Genomic DNA, 21,561 nt, shown 5'->3' with positions numbered 1-21,561 from the left:
GATTGCCTTCCTCTTACAGAGAGCAAACAGGGGTCCCTGAGCCCAGATCACAGCACTGGTATGTGAGGAAGCCAGGACTCCAAACCAGCCTCTCTGGTTTCAGGACCTCCTAAGCACCACGCAGCTTTTTATGAGTTTGATAAAATCTGACATTCCAGCCATTGAATATTTGGAGAAGATTGCATGTGAGTTGTGTCCAATCATGAGATACGATGACCTGATGTAATGTGGCCAGTGTACAATGTGTTTTAGCTTTGACCTTTCAAGCTGGCTTCACAAAGGATTATACTGTTCTTGAAATGTCATTTCTGATCCATTATTTAGGTGTCACAGGAGGGCTTGTGCCTCTGACATCCTTCTGTCCTTTTGGATTATTTGCTATTCAGTTTCCAAACTGGAAAAGAGACCGGTAAAGGGAGGGAAGAGTGAAATGGGAGAGAAAATTGGAGATAGAGTTTGGGTAAGTGGTGTTGCTACGTACACCTGCTCCATGACCATGAAGTCATGCCCTGCTATATCATAAGGAGGGAAAAAAAAAAAAACACTCTAAGTGAGCTTTTCCTCATAAGATTCTTCATCATTAACATGAAGACAACAAGGGGAAAGGCTGAAGGAATCTTCCTTTTGAAAATTTGTTCCCTGGGCAACATCATTCATCTCTTACCCTTTATCTATCTGCAAATCCTTGGTGGAATCTGCTTCCTGCCTCAGAACTCAGCACAAGCCTAGCATCCTATCACAGACGGATTAAAGCCTCACTGAAAAATAATAGTGGATATGAGAGGAAGTTCCCTTGGTCCTTGTTCTAGCTTTTGGGTCCCTCATCAGAGAACTGCATAGGCTTTGACAAGTTAAACAAAACAACAACAACAACAATAAGAAAAAGCATTAGTCTGGCCCTAGAAAGTCATCTTTGGAATGAGAAGAATTTTCTCTACGTGCTGTGCTCTCCTCTGTTCCCTTTTTGCTCGCCTTCTGCTATAACCATGTGAGCTGGAATGATCAAGCTGGAGAGAATTACAAGTCACCGCTCAGCCCTACTATTCATACCGACGCAGGGGGTTTCCCTCCATTTCATCAACAACGAAATGCTGTACATTAATTAATTGAGCATGAGGACAGTTTTGCTGCTTTGCATGAGGGGTAAGGCATCTACTTTTCAACCATGCTCAGATTGGTCAACCAGTGAATACGTTTACCAGAGACTGGAAGGATGGAATGGAAGGTGTCAATTACTCAACAGCCAACTCATGAAAACAGATGTTTATATCCTCCAAATTAATAGGTATTGAGGATGTTTGATCCAGTGTCAGAGGTAGGAATCAAGGACCCCATGACCAACTCAATACCAGGGATACCTGATTCCAGATGTTTTAAGAAGAGTCCATTAGAATTAACAATACCATGTTCTGCAAATGCTATTGGGTGGTATAATTCTGAAGATTGTGTTAACAATTCTTTGTTAGGGATCATATAAGAGCTGGTTCTGTCTCCAGAGGATGTTGACATGGCCTCTGTTCCAGAAGAGAAGAAAAAATATATATATCCTATACACTTGGATTTCCAACATTCTCAGAGCTACCATTGGTCAAGCTAAAACAGATCAGAGCGGAAATCATGGGAACCCATCCTGAAGTTGTTGGACATCTCTGTCCTGGTCAGCAGAGGCCTTACCAGTGTGGCTGGAAATGAATACAACTTAAAGGTGATAATGAATATTTATCCCAGCACGTGATGTTGAGCCTCACACTTGCAACATGTTCCCCCTAAATTATCCAAGCTTCAAAGACATATAACTACTCATTCCAAAATCAAGTGCTATTTCAGCTCCATCCAAGACCAGTCTTAAGGTGCAATGCCCAATCACCACCACCACCTTTGGGAAACACTTCCCCTTCTTTAACCTCTCAAGCCTGTGGTTTGGTCACTAAGGCCCATGAACGCTTGGATGGGATGCTCAGACATATGGCACACCTCATAAGAGCCCCAGCAGTGTAGTACAAGGAAGCCACCATCACTCTATCGGAATTTTTCAACTTGCTACATGTAAGCAAGAGAGTTTGAAAAAGCATCCCTGTCAGGTGAATTGAAGCATCTCTTAAAAGGGAGACCCGTGGTCCATGCAATCAAACAAAAATGATGCAAGGTTTCAGACCAAGGGGAATTCCCATGATATGAACCCCATGAAATCCACTGCTGGAATCACTTCATTTACAGAAGATCAGCGTTCCCTCCCAAGTTCCTCTGAACAGAATCTGTGTTGGTCCCTGCCTTTGGTCTTGAAGTGGCTGGGTCTCCTTCATGCAGTTTCACCAGAACTGGGGGAAATCATCACATATGACTCATAATTTTTTCAAATTCACCTTTTTGTTTTCTTTTTTGTGTATTATTTACACAGATATGAAGAAAAGGGCTGGAAGCCACTACTTGTCTCAGGGCTGACACTTGGCCTTTCTGCCTTCTTGCTCCACTAAAACATTTCCAAGGAAAATTTCCACCTTTCAAGCCTTAGCTGGAAATCAGCAACCAAATGTCTTTGGGGGATATCAAATGCTAGGGTTTGGCAAAAACCTTTTGCATGTCTGGTCAATTTGTTTTGTGTGGGAAGGACATTTAATCGATATCTGTCTGATTCGCTTACACATGTATCATCCAAAAGTCATCTTGAAAGAACCATTTCACTCCCAGGGAACTTTTATACATCCGTTTCTGAAGATATATAAGAGATATTGTAAATTTTCTTATATCAAGAGAACAACCATTCAAATCCCTCACACAGCCAGAGCTTAAGGAAATGATTTAGGACTGCTCTAAACATATAACATCATACAAATTCTCCCATTGCTCCTTAGTGCATAAATGATGATTCCATCTCTTTATTTTTATATAGAACAAAAAGCAACTATTAGACAAAAGTGATGGTACTGACCAATTCCTAACCAACAGATGTCCCCAAATCCCTGAAATATAAAACTTTATATAGTCCCTCATATCAAGAAGGGGTCAGCCCAGATTATATATAGACAGACACAATCCCATTTTATTCCCCAAGGAAACCATATTTTCAAAATTCCACAATTGTGGCATAACATTCGGGCCCCATCTTAGTCGATAAACATATTTATTCCATGAAAAACCTACTTAAGCACCATGTATCAAATGAGAAGTATTAAAACTTAGAGTAAGAAAGAACATAACATTCAATTTGCCTTTCTCTGTGGGGGGTTTTCTGTTTGTTTGTTTTTTTGTTTTTTGGGTTTTTTTTTTTTGGTCATTGGTATTCAGCAATATATTAAGATTTCTCATAAAATAACAACAAATATTTTATATTTATTATATTTTATATTTATATTATAAATAACATAAATATAGAATATAAATTATAAATAATATAAATACTATATTTACATTATAAATTAAACCAATCATGCAATGTATGAACCCTTACCTCCATTACCCTATCTACTTTTGACATCTACCTTCTGAAATATATCCAATTATCACTCCCACTTAAAAAAGAAGAAAACTCAGGTATTCACCCTGCCTGTAAGTGGGAACAACAGGATTCAAATCTATTCTGTCTGACACCACAGCCTGGCTCTTTACACTAGTCTGCCTCCAAGGAAAACAATAACACAAACATGTTTCAAAAACTTCGGGAAGGGGCGCCTGGGTGGCTCAGTGGGTTAAGCTGCTGCCTTCGGCTCAGGTCATGATCTCAGGGTCCTGAGATCGAGTCCCACATCGGGCTCTCCGCTCAGCAGGGAGCCTGCTTCCTCCTCTCTCTCTGCCTGCCTCTCTGCCTACTTGTGATCTCTCTCTGTCAAATAAATAAATAAAATCTTTAAAAAAAAAAAAAAAAACTTCGGGAAATAGGAAATAAAAAAACAAGCCATTAATCCACGCTAACACAACATGTTGCAGCATTTTGTGATTTTCTTCATGAAGCACTCTCCTTACCTGTATGATAATGAGTATTTTCCTTTTTTCAATTAACATTGCATCAAATATTTTCCATGTTACCATAGAAACTTCATGATATTAACTTTTTTTTTCTTTATTGGCTGCAGAACATTTTACTGGGTAGACAGACCATAGTTTATTTAACTACTATCCACTTGATGTAGCAACTAGGTTGTTCCAATGTTTCATCTAATATTAACTATCATTGAACATCTTTGTGTACAACATTCTTTCTTAGAATATGCTTAGAATTGTTGGTCAGAAATGAAATCACTCTATCAAGGAGCATGGATCTTTTAATAGCTCTTACTAAACCACTACATTCCTTTCCAAAAATTTAGACCAATATCTGTGACTGCCTTTTTTATCCTCAGTAGGATAAGGCATTATATTTTTATATGTTTGTGTTGAAGCAACAACCAAAAGCAAAAATGGGGATTCAGTGGTATGTACAATTGCATTTCTATGGTCACTCATGAGATCAAAGTTTTTCCATGCTTAAATTATTAGATAGATATTAATACTCTCATTTATCATTTGAGGAAAGAGAGGCTCAACATAAATGACACAACTGCCACTAAAATTAGTTCTAGAATCAGTTTTTCCAGTAGTATTTGTTTGTTAAATAAATTTTTTTAAAAGAGTAAATGAAAAAAAGAATGAGCATCTCTGGGGTCCCTGGGTGGTTCAGTCAGTGAAGCATCTACCTTTGACTCAGGTCATGATGCCAACATCCTGGGATTGAGCCCCATGTCAGGCTCCTTGCGTGGTGGGGAGCCTGCTTCTCCTTCTCCCTTCCTCTCCCCCTGCTTGTGCTCACAGGCCTTCTCTCTCTCTCTCTGACAAATAAATAAATAAAATCTAAAAAAAAAAAAAAAAATGAGCATCTCATTCCAAGTTTCCTGCCACTAAGCACAGTGCTTTCCTTATCCGGCTCTTGTTCTCTTAAATTTTAAATTATTTTTTCCAAACCTGCCATAATCAAGGAAGAGTATGGTGAGTTACCCACCCCCGTGCTGTGGAGCAGTACATCTGACATCATAAACAGAATACTGGAATGATCCAAAGAGACTGGGCTTAGTCTGGTTCTTACTCTGACTGTACTCAGCTGTGTGACTCTGGACCAGGCATGTGTCACATTTTCCTTGACTATGGAAAATGACTGAATGATCTCTCAGATCTTTGCCATTTTCAGCTTATTATGGCTATAAGACAGAGAGCCACACTGGACATCAAAACAGATCATCATTCCCCACTTCTATCTGAATAACACAAAGTCACACCACAGAAAAATAAGACATAAAATGTGTTTTAAACCCACAATGCCTTTTCCGCCAGCTCTTCATGGTGATTGGAATGCTTCCACCAATCACGAATACAAAAGGAGACGTACTCAGCCACTTCTGAGCCCAGGAACACTGCTTTCTATGGCTTCACATGGTCAGAGGATGGATTAGAATATGACCTAACAGCATACAGACCTGGGTCGGATGGAGGTAGGTTTGGACCCAAACTCTGTCTCTTCCTTGTGGTAAGACCCTGGGAAAGTTACCATCCAACTGAGGCTTAGTTCAGGGTCAGGTAGGTCCAAGTCCCAATATCCATGCCATATGGGTAAGAATTCTATCTCCTTATGGAGTGTTTTTAAGCATTCAAGGTAATAACACTTCATAAAGTTCTTGCCACAGGCCATGCACTGTGAAACATGTTCCATAAAGGTCACCAATGGCCACCATTAATTAGTAAACTAGGAGATATTCCTCAGAACCACAAGAGGGAAAGTGACAAATGAACAATTCAGAGGTGACTTGGCTGTCCGCTCACCCAACAAACTCCTTCCGCCAGTTAGAAGCAGCCTGACTTCTCCTTGCAGGGAATGACCTCTGAGGAACTCAGGCCTCTATAGTCACCAAAGCATTGCTCTGGGGCACATTTTCTGGGGCTGAGTTAGTGTCCTCTCTCATACAACAAACATTTCGTGGTGCTAATGGAAATTTAATCAATGTGGCCTTTGGGACTTAAACTAAGACCTGAGTCCTGGACCTGATCTCAGCTCATTATCTCAGACTCCAACTGGCTCTCTGAACTCTTATTACCCTGATCCTTCTACTTAGGCTCCAGAAAGTGGTTGAAGGTGCTTTCAAAGGAAACTGCTAGAAGCTGATTCTGGAAACCCTTGGCATAATTAAGCACCAGAGATTCACTGAGAACCAGAAGAGCTCCAGGTCACAAATTGCCACAGTGACTGTTTACACAGCTATTTCACAGAATATTCATCTCTATTCCACAGAGGCAGAAGTATCCCTTTGTTAGCAAACATGCCTGCCTTCATTGCATGGCCAAATTATTTCTTTGGATAATTGGCAGTCAGAGAATTAGAGAGAAGAAACTTGGAGGTGTGTGCTGATTAATGATTAGCTACAGAGAACAGAAGGTCTTCTACTCAGTGGCAGAGGGCAGAGGGGGATAATAGCAAGAAAAGTCCCCTTCAGTCTCACTGAATCATAGACGGTTGCAAAGGGACTCAGCTGTAAGGGGTTTTGTTGTCATTGTTTGGGTTTGGTCTAATTTGGTTTAGATTGATAAGAGCTTGGTTTTGACTTCTTACTTGTTCTATCGTTGCCTATATGTAAGTAGAGAGTCTGCTTCAATTAGTTTCCCTCCCACCTGCCTTTCTTCTAGCGCAGACTGAGCACCAATGTTTTGGACCCTGGGCCAAGCACTTGTTCATATTTACTCTCAACGTCTTCTTTCCAGAGTGTGTTCAGCACAATATTACCTGCCTCCCAAGGTAGTGGTGAGGTTCGAGTGACTCACCAAAGGATGTGAACTAGAAGCGCCAGAGTCAGGGTTCCTATCTACAGCCTCTTCTCTCAAACATCAGAAGGTGGATGCCCATGTAAGAATAGGAAAGGAACAAGAAGAACACTGTTCCTAACTGCATCTATCCAACAGCACCTTTACCTCTGAGTGTAGTTAAGCAAGAGCTTCTGCAAAGTCAGGAGTCAGATTGTGTGAAAATGAGATAATGCCCCAGAAGTCCAGATGGTGAGAGGTGAAATGTCCACTTTTGTGTCCCTCACAATGGCCAGCACAGAGTCTAGGCACAAGCATCAAATGTCAGGGCAGACTAATTGGCAATGACTGCCTGAAATCCTATCTTGAGAAAGATTCTGGAGCCCCTGAATTATTCTGTGGAGAAGGGTTTGGTGATCATTTATTGATATCTACTATGAAAAACAGGCCAAGGGAGAGAGGCTAGAACCAAGTATGTCATCTATTTGCCATCTCCAGAAATCATAACTATATTATGTTCCTAAGAAGACCTTAAGACTCCCACTTAGATAATTTCTAGAGAGATAATTTATAGCATAGCGACTACAGGTATACAATACCATTTCACATATTTGAAAGTTACAGTACACTGGAAAGTAGTACAATGCTGAATGTCAATTCTAGCTCAAAAAAACTTGAAAAAAAATCAATTAATTAAAAAACAACAACAACAACAAGAAGAAAAAGGCCTTTAGGTACTATTAAGAATGGTAAGAAAGGGAAATTCCTCCTTTACCTGTTCATAAACACAACTTCTCTGTTAAACACTGTCCCACTTCTTAACACATAGTTCATTGGTCTAGTGCCTTAGATCAGTCTCCCCCTCTCTGGCTTTTAGCAACTTTTTCAGGAATTTCACGCAGGGCAATTCTTTCCTCCAGCTGAATTGCCAGAAAGTTACTTGCAAAGCAGAGAACAATCTGAGGAAGTGGGGAAGAAGAGAATCACTTCCCAAGTGTTACACATAAAACTATGACATGATTTTTATAGTCAACTGTTGAAAGATTTTTGGGTTATAGCAACACAAAGAGTTGCCCCTTCAGCCAAAAACAAATGGACTGCATTTCCTTGTTCCTCTGTAGACATGATGCAGACTTGAATTCATTCAACAAACATATACTGAACTCCCGTGGTTGTCCAATATTGGTCTAGGAGCTGAAGACATGGATGGATACTGACAGTCTCTTTTCAGTCACCTTGTGAGAAGGTAGATAGCAAAGAGTAAACCAAAGTCAGTGAGGTAAATAGATGCTCGGTGGGGTCTGTCCCTCTTAGAATAGTGAGGAGAAGGCAACCTACTCTGATCTGATGAAGAGAGCCAGAGAAGGATTTATAGGGAAAGGGGTCATAAGACCCATGGAACTAGGTCTAAAAGAGACACAGGAATTTTCCAGATGAAGAGGAAGGATGAACATACTGAGAGGAAGAAACAGCATGTACAGAAGCAAGGAGGAATGAAAGGACAGAGGGAAAAAGAGCTTGTTTGGGCTGCTATTTATTTTCTCCTCTAGGGAAGGGATGTGGCTGGGAACCAGATTGGGCCAACTTGTGATGGGCACTTCATAATCAGTAGGCAAGATATAACTGTCCTTGCTAGAGTTCTGGTACGTCCTCTGGTTTTATGCCTGACCATTTTACTTTAAATACCTGTAAAAAATTTTGAGAAGATAAAATTTACCAGGATCCCATTGAAGGACATCAGGGCCATTGTCCAGAAGAAATTCCTTGGCAAACTGCTTTTAGATGAAGCTAAGATCCTAAAAAGCTCAGTGAGTGGGGACATTCAGTTTCAAGGGAATGGGGAGTCTTCTGCCCTACAGAAGAAAGAAGGGTTAAGAACGGGAGAGAAAGAGGCAGTAGAATATAGGTAGCCAGGGGCTCTGGGAGGAGACCCCTCCCTGTTTCCCATCAGCAAAGTGTTTCAAAAACTAAAATAAAGATAGAGATAAATCCTGATAATCAGAACAGATTCCTTGGAGGAGTTGAGCTCGGTGTTGCGGCAAAGAGATTGGCAGAGGAACAGCCCATAGAGAGAAGCATGAGAAAGCAGGAGAAGCCAGATGCCCCAGAGGCTGTGGAATTTCACCAGATCTCAAAGGGGCCAGAGACCTCAGCTGACCTCTGAGTTATAGGTCCTATCCTCTGAAGCGTGGAAAATGCAAGCGGGGAGGAAGCAGGATGTTCTTCCTGCCAGCATCCCTCTTTCTGTCTGAAACCTCCTAAAAGGTCAACTGCTGTGGTGGAACAGGCATCAACCGATGTCTTAAAGCAGCTGAGAGACATCGTCTCCCTCCCTCTGCATAGACAGTGACTACTAGGGGCGTCAGACATGAGCAACAGTGACCCCCTGGGCAGTGTCCCCGAAGAGGTATGTGTGACCCAATAAACAGCACATCACAGAGCGCAGATTCATGCCACACTTCCTGGAGACTGAGCTACAGGAGGCCTGGCCCCAGAGATACCCGTTTTCTATTCTAAAGAACTTGGTTTCTATGACCGTCCCCCTCCACCAGCGCTAACTGTAAGAACAAGTTCATTAAAAATCCATGAAACGAACAGCCACAAAGACTGTTGGTGATTAAAAGGTCCGCTGAGCTCTCTTGCTGGTTGGCACTGGGACCCGCCAAGAAGGAGGCAGACTCCAGAGTAATGAGGATTTTTAAAGCCCTTTGCAAATTGCCTCAGATCAAAATACTTTATTATCATAATCACTCCCATTGCCAATTTGGAAATGACGATCTGGAACGACAAAGTGCTCTTTAAATGTTTAAAAAACAAAAATCACAAGGAGGAGGTGCTTGGCAGAAATCTGCATTCTGCTTAAAGCCATCAGTCATATTTAGACTTTGCCTTCCAAACGTTCGTCTACGGGGTGTTCGGTTTTATCCTACTGCCAGAAGCTACATATCTTTCTTTCTTCCGTTTTTCTTCCTTCTTTGGCAGCATTCCTAGAGGACTGCTCATTCCCAAGTTCAGAGGCCCTTCTCGGTTGTTCACTGTCACGTGGTCTTAAACGCAAAGATCGGCTGCTCGGCCGTCTCCGGGCTCTTCCCTCCTTCTCACAGACCAGCTGAACCCACGCGAAGGCCGGCCACCGCTGGAGCTCTCACGTTGCCGCTTCTCTGGCCTGCTCCAGGATGAGGGCCCGGGCTGTTGCCCTGCTGCACCCCCAGCGCCCTGCCCTGAGGGGTAGACTCAGTGAACAGGCGTCTTCCTATTCTCACATCTGACCTGTACCTTCCTGACTCTCCCCACTACCCGCTGGGGCTGTGGCAGCCGTCTTCGCTTTGCTTCCCCACCTGACCCCTCCCTTATAACCCTCTACCCTTCATCCCACGCTGGGGCGGCCAGACTCATCCTGCCACACTGTTATGCTGTGCTCAGAGACTTTGGGTGGCCTTGTCCAGGAGAACCGGTGAGATTATATGGAAGGAAAGAAATCCTCCCTACAAAGAGCTCTCTTTTATGGAATGAAGACCCCTGTAAGTGACTTCAAGTGAGCAATGTGGTCCTCTAAGGGACATAACTGAGGTGGAAACTGCAATCTTTTTCCACTTCTCTTTTACCAGGTACAATCATGATCACAGAAAGCAAGAAGATCTAATGCGAGCCATGGAAGAGAGTCCCAGAGGCTGTGAGGAGGAGGAAAGAGCGAGAAATAAGGTGGTTGGTGGAAAGAACGATCAGGAGGAGGGAACACATCAGAAGGTCTAAGGGGAGTTTTATTAGGATTCTGCTCTGGGGTGGGCAGCATGATCCCTCTTCCAGATGTCCTCAAAATTTGTGGTGAAATCTCCATTTCTCACTCAGTCCTGTGGAGGTAGCAGCCCAAGACCTCCAGGCAGGAACAGGATGAGGAGGGACACTCCCATGCTCAAGGGAGGGTCTGCCCCACCTGGATTCTATATGCCACCTACACCCCCCTGAGAGAACCCCTAAACTCCTTGCCCGGCATGCAGGCCTGGCACAGAGCTGGGAGCCCTTCAGGGCAACCTGTTCACAACCTCATGGGCAAAGTCACAGTCTGATCCCACCATGAAAAGAAGCCCAGTGGCCAACATCAGAGCCTCAGAAACCTGCCCTGGCTCTGCGTCCAGTTTCCCCTCCAGACAGACTCCTTCGACCCCACCCTCCCACTCCTACACTTGACCCATTTCACCCCATCCTTCTGCTTTCTGGGGGAGCAGCTTTCTGCTTTCCGCCTAAAATCAGAAGCCTCTTTACACTGGGCCCATAGACAGAACCTATATTAGCAAAGGTTTTTTAAAAGCAGAGAATTTGGGGGGCACCTGGGTGGCTCAGTAGGTTAAGCCTCTGCCTTCAGCTCAGGTCATGATCTCAGGGTCCTGGGATCGAGTCCTGCATCGGGCTCTCTGCTTAGCAGGGAGCCTGCTTCCCCCCCCCCCCTCTGCCTGCCTCTCTGCCTACTTGTGATCTCACTCCATATCAAATAAATAAATAAAATATTTTCAAAAAATAAAAAAATAAAAGCAGAGAATTTTTTTTTTATTAGAGTGTAGTTGACACATAATGTTATATCAGTTTCAGGTATATGACATAGTGATTCAACAGTCTGTATGTTATGCTGAGCTCACTAGTGTAGTCCCCATCTGTCACCATACAACACGATTACAGTATCACTGGCCATCCCATGACTTACTCATTCAATAACTGGAGGCCTGGCTCTGCCACTCCCCTGCACCCATTTTGTCCTTCCCTCCACCCCCATCCCCTCAAGCAACCATCAGTTTCTTCTCTATATATATAGTTCTGGTTCTGCTTTTTGTATGTCTATTCATTTGTTCTTTAGATTCCACATATGAGTGAAATATGGTATTTCTTTTTCTTAATATGACTTGTTTCACTTAGTCCATCCCTGTTGTTGCAAATGGCAAGATCTCACCCTTTTAACGGCTGCATGATATCCCATTATAGATACATATTATCCATTTGTCTATTGATGGACAATTAGGCTTCTTCCATATCTTGGCTACTGTAAGTAATGCTGCAATAAACATAGGGGCATATCTATCTTTCTGAATTAGTGTTTTCATTTACTTTGGGAAAAACCCAGTAGTAGAATTATTGGATCATCAAGTATTTCTATTTTTAATTTTTTGAGTAAACTTCTTACCGTTTTCTACACTGTCTGTACCAGTTTGCGTTCTCATGAGGGAATGAGGGTTGGTGCATGAGGGTTCCTTTATCTCCACATCCTCGCCAACAGTTGTCATTTCTTGTTTTTCCTATTTTAACCATTCTGACAGGTGTAAGGTGGTATCTCATTGTGGTTTTCATTTGCATTTCCTTGATAATAGGGAAGCTTATTTGGTCACACCCTCTGTCCAGACCACCTTTTCTCATTCTCTGCTTTTCTTCCACAAGATACCACCTTAGATTGCCTCTTCGTGATGTGCTGCCATCAGGGACCAAGCCCGGTTTAGTCCCAGCTGACTCGTGACTCTGATCCTAACCTTCAGTCCTCCACTTAGTAGTAGGGGGGGAATAGAAAATCCTCAACCTTACCAATCCCCTCCAACCTTATCTCCTACCTCTCATTAGGGCATTGTTATACTCTACCACACACTTATCTTCCAATAAATCACAATCCTTCCCAATTCCAAGACTTTCACATTCCATCACACCAGCCCAAAACACTGCTTTCCTCCCCTTTATCTATCAAAATCCTATTTATTCTCTGCAGTGTAATCCCAATCGCCATCACCAATCATTTCCTAATCAGCCCATTTTCAGCCTGCTGATACTGACTTTCTAGGAAATACATGCAAAGCAGGTCACTTCCTGTTCAGAAGCCAGTGGCTTCCAAACCTTGCCCTGAAAACCCGTGGGTAGACTCTAGTCTGTGGCAGGCATTGTCTCTTTCTTATCTACCAAGAGATAAGAAACACGGGTGAACCAATGACATTGGTGTGTATATAAAAGAGGAAAAGTTTAAATTAGCCACTGATATGGGACTGAATCAAGTATCTGCTTTTCTTGGGAGGGAGAAGAAACACCTGGTTAGAATGAGAGGAAGGAATCCACTACCTCGTATGGAAATGACTGCTCTGGGCATACCTGGACCAGAAACAAAGAGTCCAGAGTTATCAAGGAGGCAGGGTTGTTAGAGGCCAGGAAATAATGAAGTGTGGTCTTGCCCAAGTCTTGATGCCTGACATCATTTCCTTCCTGTTCTCTACTCCATGAGAATCTCAGCCCACGTGTGTGGAATAGCTGCCCAGATATTTGATGTGGTCCACCTGTCACTCGCTGGTCCTCTGCTCTCCTGATCAGTTGGTGTTGATCAAAAGGAGGTGATCCCAGCCAGAGCAATGAGTCTCCCCATCCTCCCCACCCTGACACACACACACACACACACACACACACACACACCTTCAGCAGCCAGCCCTCTGAAAACAAAAGGTATTATAGTAAAATATACTATGTAAACAAGTCAAAATTGCTATAATTGTAACATTATAATAACAATGATTAGATTCATCATGCTATACGATAGTTTTATTTAAGTCATTGTCAAAGGCGAGAATATCTGTGAACCTTCGAAAATAATTCCTCCTCCACTCACTTCCCTCCAGCCACATCAGCCTCCTCGCAATTTCTCAAATTCTCTAAGTGCCCACTCTCAGATCTCAGAACAATTAAACATCTCTACCTAGATAGAGCTAGCTTGTACAAGTCCTATGTTGAATATTCTCTGTTCTCTGTCCCTCTGATCCACTCTCCACTGCCAACCATTCAGCCTCCAGAGACGGACATCTCCAGAGATGACATTACTTCCACTCCCTTACCTTCTGGTTTCTGGTTGGGTTGACTAAAGGGGAGCATTGGCAAGAATTAAAAAGTTGGGGAGAAAGAAGCTTGGGGTATTTCTTCCCTCAGTTCCTTTCCTGTCAGACACAATTTGGCAATGGTTATGATGCCCCTACGGGAGGCCAGAGCTTATACAAGAAAGAACAGAACAGGCTGAGCACTGAGTATTAAGAAGCTCTGGTAATCTTCTTACCCAGAGATGCTCAGAGATGAATACAAGGATAGGCAGCTGTCCCCTGGCTTTTAGCCAGACTTTTCTACTGAAGGGTCTCTTGAAGAACCTCAAAAAATTAAAAAATTAAAAAAATTAAAAATAGAGCTACCCTATGACTTGGCAATTGCTCTACTGGGTATTTACCCCAAAGATACAGATGTAGTGAAAAGAAGGGCCATATGTACCCCAATGTTCATAGCAGCAATGGTCACAATAGCCAAACTGTGGAAAGAGCTGGGATGCCCTTCAACGGATGAATGGATAAAGAAGATATGGTCCATATATACTATGGAGTATTATGCCTCTGTCAGAAAGGATGAATACCCAACTTCTGTATCAGCATGGATGGGACTGGAAGAGATTATGCTGAATGAAATAAGTTAAGCGGAGAGAGTCAATTATCATAGAGTTTCACTGACTTGTGGAACATAAGGAATAACATGGAGGACATTAGGAGAAGGAAAGGAAAAGTGAAATGGGGGAAATTGGAGGGGGAGACGAACCATGAGAGACTGTGGACTCTGAGAAACAAACTGAAAGTTTTAGAAGGGAGGAGGTGGGGGGATGAGTGTGCCCAGTGGTGGGTATTAAGGAGGGCACATATTGCATGGAGCACTAACTGTTAAACATAAACAATAAATCTTGGAACACTACATCAAAAAAACTAATGATGAATTTTATGGTGACTAACATAACACAATAAAAAAAAAAGAAAAAAAGTGTCAAATTAAACAATTAAACAGTTAAAAAAAAAAAAAAAAAGAACCCTCCAGTCCTATATGTATATAAGGTTACAAACCAAAATTCAGATTGGATTAAAAAAATTACAAAGGAATTTTGAAAGAAGTAGCACATTCAGTTGACCCTTTTCTTCCTCTTTGTCCTGAGTTCATCATTGTGCTCGTCAGAGACCCAAAGTGAGATACCAAACATCCAAGTAAATACGTGGCCATTCATTCATTCATTCATTCACTCATTCATATATTTGGCTGATGTTTACTGAAAGTCTTTCATGTGCCACACTTGATCTTAGCCAAAAGGCCGAGAAGCGTGCCAAACACTTTAATAGGCATTAGTGATATGTTGGTTAATAAAGTAGACCTATGTCCTGCCTTGCCAGAGCTTCCAAACTTGTTAGTAATCAGACATTTATATCTATCTAAAATTTAAAAAGACAAGTTGTGAAAATGATGTGATAGTAAATACTTACTGCTTTTGTCTGCCTAGCATCTGTTTTCCCTTTTTAAAAACATTTATTTATTTATTTATTTATTTATTTATTTATTTATTTATTTTAGAGAGAGAGAGAAAGCACAGGCAGGAGGGACAGAGGGAGAGAGAGTCTCAGGCAGACCCCACACTGAGCACAGAGCCTGAGGAGGGGCTCGATCTCAAGATTCTAAGCTCATGACCTGAGCCAAAATCAAAGGTCAAATGCTTAACCCACTGCATCACCCAGGCGCCCCTCTCTTTTCCCTTTTGATAACTGTACCTCCTCCCCTATTCACAGTCTCTGTCACTTGGGGAGCTCCCGCTTTAACATTCTAGGAGTAGGTTGGGAACCCGGGCGTAGCCTATGAGGCTATGGCTTGGCATATCCTCATAGTGATCCATTCTGTTCAAGGTGTACCTCACCCAGGCCAGGCTCTTCAGAGACAAGGGCATCAGCTGCAGCTGCTACAATATTAGAAATGGTGGTTTTCTTTCCAGGAGGATTGCTGAGCTGGTGGGATGTAAATGTGAAGTGATCATGGGACCACCAAGTGGGGTTACCCTTCAGGGAATGCTGAATCCCACGTGAAAGGAGGCAAAGCTAGAGCTAGGACAGATTCCAGGGGTTGGATTTAGTATCCCATAAAAATTCTGTCTAAAAGCAATCAGAGTTAAGATTCAATTTAGTTTTGTTCATCTTCTAATTCAGGATCTATTCCCTGTACCTGCCAATTTGCTGTCACTTGGGTTAATCCTTCCTTCTCTGTGGTCCTGCGTTCAAGTCACCAAAAAGGAATCCTTGACGCAACACGCTCCCTGAGTTATCAAGTTTATCTGAGGGACCAGCAAAATGGATATGCCTGAGTGCTTACTTCTAACTTAAGAATTCTCCAAGGGGCTGGCACTCAGCAAGTAGGTATTTTTTTTAAACCTCAGGGAAGGACAAATGAAAGTGAGAGTGCCTGGTCTCACCCGTACACAGCCGTTGGCAAGCAGAGCACCACACTTCACCACTTGGGCGGCTTCTTACAGCTGTTGACATCTGGATAGGAGTTATTAAGACAGACAGGAAGCATATGGATGTTTGATTTGTGCCTACCCCAGACTTCTTTTGGATCAAAGATAGATGGATGGGTATCTCTTCTGTGTGCATAACATCTTTACACACACACACACACATCACATCACATCACATCACATCACATCACAAAATGACATTTTACTTCACAGACTTGAGATTGTGTGCCTGGAAGCAAGGAAACCCTAGTTTCAGATTCTTTCCCTAGGGACTCTTTGTCACAACTAAGAAAGCAACCAAAATCAACATAATGTCAGACAGCCAGAGCAGGGAGGGGGACATTGTTTTGGATGGGTTAGCACCTGCACTCAAAAAGCAGGGGTCCTTTCTCTGCTTGATAATCCAGAGGGGGATATCTGGGCAGTGCTGGAGTCTTTCCAGCTCACTCTTTGCAGAGAATGGCCTCCTATTTCTTCTCCTAAAGAAAACCAGGAAGTTGAATTCAGTCCCAGGCCAAGATGCAGAAGGTCCAAGCTCACCATCAATTGGGAGTAAATAGGTTGCACAGCCCCAGGGGTCATTCCTAAGGTCACACTAGGATTCCTACATGGTTCTCCTCGCTGACAGGCACCAGTGTCCCCAGTGCACATCAGAGACCCCTGACAGGGAGCAGTCAGATTGATCTGCTCTGGGGAGAGTGAACAAAGGGCTGCTTTTAGCCAAACATTCTTCTCCTTTAGCTAAGCAGTTGTCAGTTATAGTACATCGATCTACACGTTTCCAATGTAGGCTGATTCACCCCTGAGAAATGCAGATACCTCATTGACACAACTGGCTATAAGAATCCAGCCAATGTCCAAGGCCCCCTGTCACCTGAGTCTATTACCAAACTGCTTTGCTGACAGCAAGTCCAAAGGCATCTGCTTTTCCCTTTCCTCACACAGGCTTCCAAAAAGACAAAAACCTGGAACCGTATTCCATCCTAGCCCTGACCTACTGAGACCGTGGGCAAGGCAGCTAATACAGCTGAGCTTCAGAATCTTTCTGTGTAGAAGGGGGCTGGAAGTACCTGCCTTGTGGATAGTTATGGGGTTAAATGATGAATGCAGGTAAGTGTCTAACAGAAACTGCGATATATGAAGGTTCGATAAATGTTCACCTCCCGTGTTTACCTGCTTCGGCACTATGGAAACTGACAGGCTCACCCCGATGGGAGAGAGTCACAGCCATGTAACTTGTCTATATGTCTAGCGTGGCGTGGCGGGGGGTTTTCTTGTTGTTTCACATGTTTATGGTTAAGAGTGCCCCAGAAGCCTTTGAAATAACAAGAGAAATTAACTGGGATGAGCATTAACAGTATCAGAAATGCCAATTGACTTCCAAATGGAACCTAGCAGGATGGCTCCAGAAAAAAAAAAAATGCTGGCGAGAAGAAGGACCATTCTTCCACCAACAAGGAGGTGACCGGAAAAGACACCGTCCGTGTTCACAAGCCCGTCCACGAAGCCGGCTTCAAGAAGCATGCCCTCAGGCACCCAAAGAGACCCAGAAATTTGCCATGAAGGAGAGGGGACCTCCAGATGTGTGCACTGACACAAAGCCCAACAAAGCTGTCTGGGCCAGAGAGTAAGAAATGTCCTGCATAATATCCCGGTGCGGTTGTCCCGAGAACGTAACGAGGGTGAAAATCCGCAGAACAACCTTGACACACTGGTTAACTTCGTACTAGTCACCAGTTTGAAAGATCCACAGAAACTTACCGCGGATGATGAGAACTTACCCTGACTGTCGAAGAAAGTTATGAAACTTTCCAGAGGGAAAGGGGTCAGGGGAGGAGCAAAGTGGGCACAGAGGAGTGAGACATATAGGCTTCCAGATATGGAATAAATAAGCCACACAAGGATAAAAGTCACAGGAAATACGGTCACTGATATTATGACAGCATTGTAGGGTGACGGATGGTGGCTACGCTTGTGGTGAACCCAGTATAGCACAGAGCGTTGTCAAATCACTATGTTGTATGTCTGAAACTAACATAGCATCATGTGTCAACTACATGATTTCAAATAAATAAATAAATAAACAAGGTTTTTTTTTTTTTTTTTTTAAGTTATGAAACTGCCCCTTCCCCACCCCCACCCCCCAATAGCTTAGGTACGTGGCTAGTTGCTCTCCACATAGTCAGACACATATTCATTCACCCAAATCCTCATTAGGGAGGAATTTAGAAATTCTTCTGACTTCAAATAGCTTAGCATAGGCTCCTAGGTCCAAGCAGGTTCTGCGTGTGGTAATGTTGGCCTCTGCTGAAGTAGGAGCCAAGATTCAGTCTAGGCTCCACTTGCCAAGCCAAGAACCCTGGCTCCAGGTTCTGTCTCCCAGAGAAAGGGGCACCTTCTTCTACTTCACACAAAGGCATCAGCCATATAGACTGTCTCCAGGGTCACAGTCCTACTCTTTCTTCATGGACATTCTCTCCTCTCCTTTGCCCTTAGGTCCAACTTTTTGGTTTTAGATGGACCTACACAAATTGCTTGAAGGAGTTTTTGGGTTCTCAGGCTTAAAGCTGATATTTTCCGGCAAAAGAGCTTGTCACCATTAACATAAAAACACTGCCTGCTCCTCTCCCATCTCTTTGTTATAGTATATCTGCCCAACCTCAGGACCTTTACACATACTGTACCCTAGCCTAGAACAAACAGTCTTCTTGTGGTAGAATTCACCTTGTGTTTCAAGTATTGACTTAAACATCAACTCTTTAGATGGGCCTTCCCCGGCACCCCAATTTCAGGGGGTCACACCCTTATCCATACTACTTTCTGTCACCTTATACCATTTGTGGTAAGTGCCATGTAATACACAAAAATTATTTATAATCACATATTGATTATTTATTTTCTGCCTTATGCTTTAAACTCTAAACTCTCTGAGAAAAGCAGCCATGTCTATTGTATTCACCAGTGTGTTTCTAGCACATTCCCTGGCACAACCTTCACCTTTCTATTTACTGAATAATGAATGAAGAATAAATGAATGAATGAGTGTTGGAATCACTCCACCTCAAGAAGTCTTTCTTGAGCCACATTGTAGCCACTTCTAAGGCAGTTCATTCTCCTTAACTATATGAGACTTGTCTCCCACAAACAGACAACCAAACCCCAGAGAGCCTCTCCACTGTGTCAGTCAGGCCCCGATGGGAACACAAGGGGTTCTGAGTTGGATGGAGATAAGAATTTATTAAAGAAATGAGAACATATGAAAGTCTGAGAGGAACTGGGAAAATGGGGGTCTGGCAGGGAGAGTCAGAAAAATCAAAGACATAGTTACTCACCCGTCAGCTAACATGCACCTGTTCAGGTGGACGAGGATGTTCAAGAGTCCAAGCCCACTGAGCCCCTGAAAAGGACCTGGAAGGGGAAATTCATAGACAATCTATGGAGCTGCTGCCTCTGTGGGTCCTCATCAGGCACCCAGTGGTGGGCTTGGGTCTGCTAGCGGTCACAGAGGCCAGCAACCAATAAGATGAGCTAAGTAGAGCACAGGAAATGCAGCCAAGTCAGGATGCACAATGCACTGGGGAATCTCTCTGTTACCACAGACAACCACGACTCCCCCCAAAGAGGAATGTCTGCTCTTCACTGCCACCATCCAAATTCACACAAAGTGCTCTTGGGCCCAGTCCGACCCAGAATCCCACCGTGAAGGGGACTGAGGGGACATGGCTCCCACTGTGGCCAGGCTGACATGGCACTGCCAGTGAACCCAGCTGGCCCTGCCAATGAGGGAGCATGGCTCCCACTGTGGCCAGGCTGACACGGCACTGCCAGTGAACCCAGCTGGCCCTGCCAATGACTCAACTTATCTGACCACATCTCTCAGGAGCCTGCTGACCTGGATGGCCCAGTCCTGACCATACAGTGACCAACAGACATCTTTTCCTGCCTTCATGACCAGCTTCCAGAGCCTCTGTGACCATGTCCCACCATGACTTTGCTTGAGTCTGTAGGTGACTAAGTTGGCCTGAGTCCCACTAACAGCAAGAGGTGCTTAGCTCATCTATGTGGTTTGGAGAAAGGAGGGATGTCTTCTGGGTAGAGCGCCTCTGGAAAGACTGAAGTAAAAGGACGTACTAACCTAGGGGAGACTTGGTCTTTTCCTATTTCCTCATCAGAACTGCCCCTTAGCTGCACCAGGTAAGCAAGGATTAAATCACCCTGCTGCACTAATCAGAGGTTTTCCTGGTCTCTTTGAACACCCTCTGTTCCTTCTAAAGTCAAACTGACCATCCCAATTCCACCCTCACAAGGCAGAGCCAGTTCCTACTCTCAGAAAAAGCCAAATAAACTGAACCCTAGCCTGTGTCTGGTGCCTCCCCTGCTCATCTGCACATCACCCCTGAGCCCTTGCATGAAAGGGAATTTACTAACCATTCACCAGTTCTGCCCTCCAGCTATGGTCACAGGCTCTGCCTTTCCTGCCCAGCCTCCCGTTTGTAACAGCCACCACCACCTCCCCCCATGCTCAAGAACAAATGAGAGCTTCTAAGGCAGCAAAACACCCTACCTCCCCTTTCATTTCCAGGGCAGCTGTCACGACCCTGCTCGTCTTCTCCAGAGGTGACGAGCTGTCTGGCACAATCCGTCATCCCACTGCTCCAGAATGTAAATCACAGGAGGTCTCCTGCCTGAGAAAAACAATTAACACAAAATACCAGGATTACCGTCTGCCACATTCACAAATCCCTCCAGCTCACATTTGTCTCTCCCGACAATTTATGCCTTCACGGCGTCAAGCTGTTCAAATACCCTGTGTTTTCCCTAAACGGACTGACTCGTGGTTCCTGGCACTGTTTGTACCATTTGCTGTAAAACCCAGAGCTACGGGCAGCAATGCCCCATCAGAGTTGCTAATGCGTGGAGAGGATCAGGAGGTTTATCTCCTCTTGTCCCACCAAAGTGAAGGCACGTGTCTTCTTTCTAGTGAAAGGAAAACACAAGTTTCCAAATTCTTTTTTTTTTATGACAGGGTTTGCACTCACCCCCTTTCTGAGCTACTCAACATGCCACATTCTCCATGGTCCAAGTCACGAAGGTAAGAAACCATCATCACAATAACCCAGTGGTTCTCAACCAGGGATGATTTTGACTCCCGGGGAGTCTAAATGTGGGAGTCCGTATCTGGCAATGTCTGGAGAAATCGTTGACTGTTACAGGTTGGAAGTAGGAGTTCTATCCGTATTTAGTGGGAGGGCCACTAAATATTTAGTTTAGGCCAGAGATGCTGCTAAACATCCTACAAGGCACAGAACAGCTCCCTCCACCCACAGCAAAGAATTGTCTTCCACCACATGTCCTTGGGATCGAGAAACATTGCAAATAGCCCCCATGTGGGTTGGCTTCTCCTGCATTCTGCTTCACGTCCCGGAGAGCCTCGCCTCAAAACAAGATGGCTTTTGGAGGGGAATGAGAGAGCAGCGCTGGATGGCTCC

Source organism: Mustela nivalis, assembly GCF_964662115.1.
Source record: "Mustela nivalis genome assembly, chromosome: 2".
Taxonomy (NCBI): domain Eukaryota; kingdom Metazoa; phylum Chordata; class Mammalia; order Carnivora; family Mustelidae; genus Mustela; species Mustela nivalis.
The sequence above is the reverse complement of the archived record's forward strand: the minus strand, read 5'-3'. Positions refer to the sequence as shown.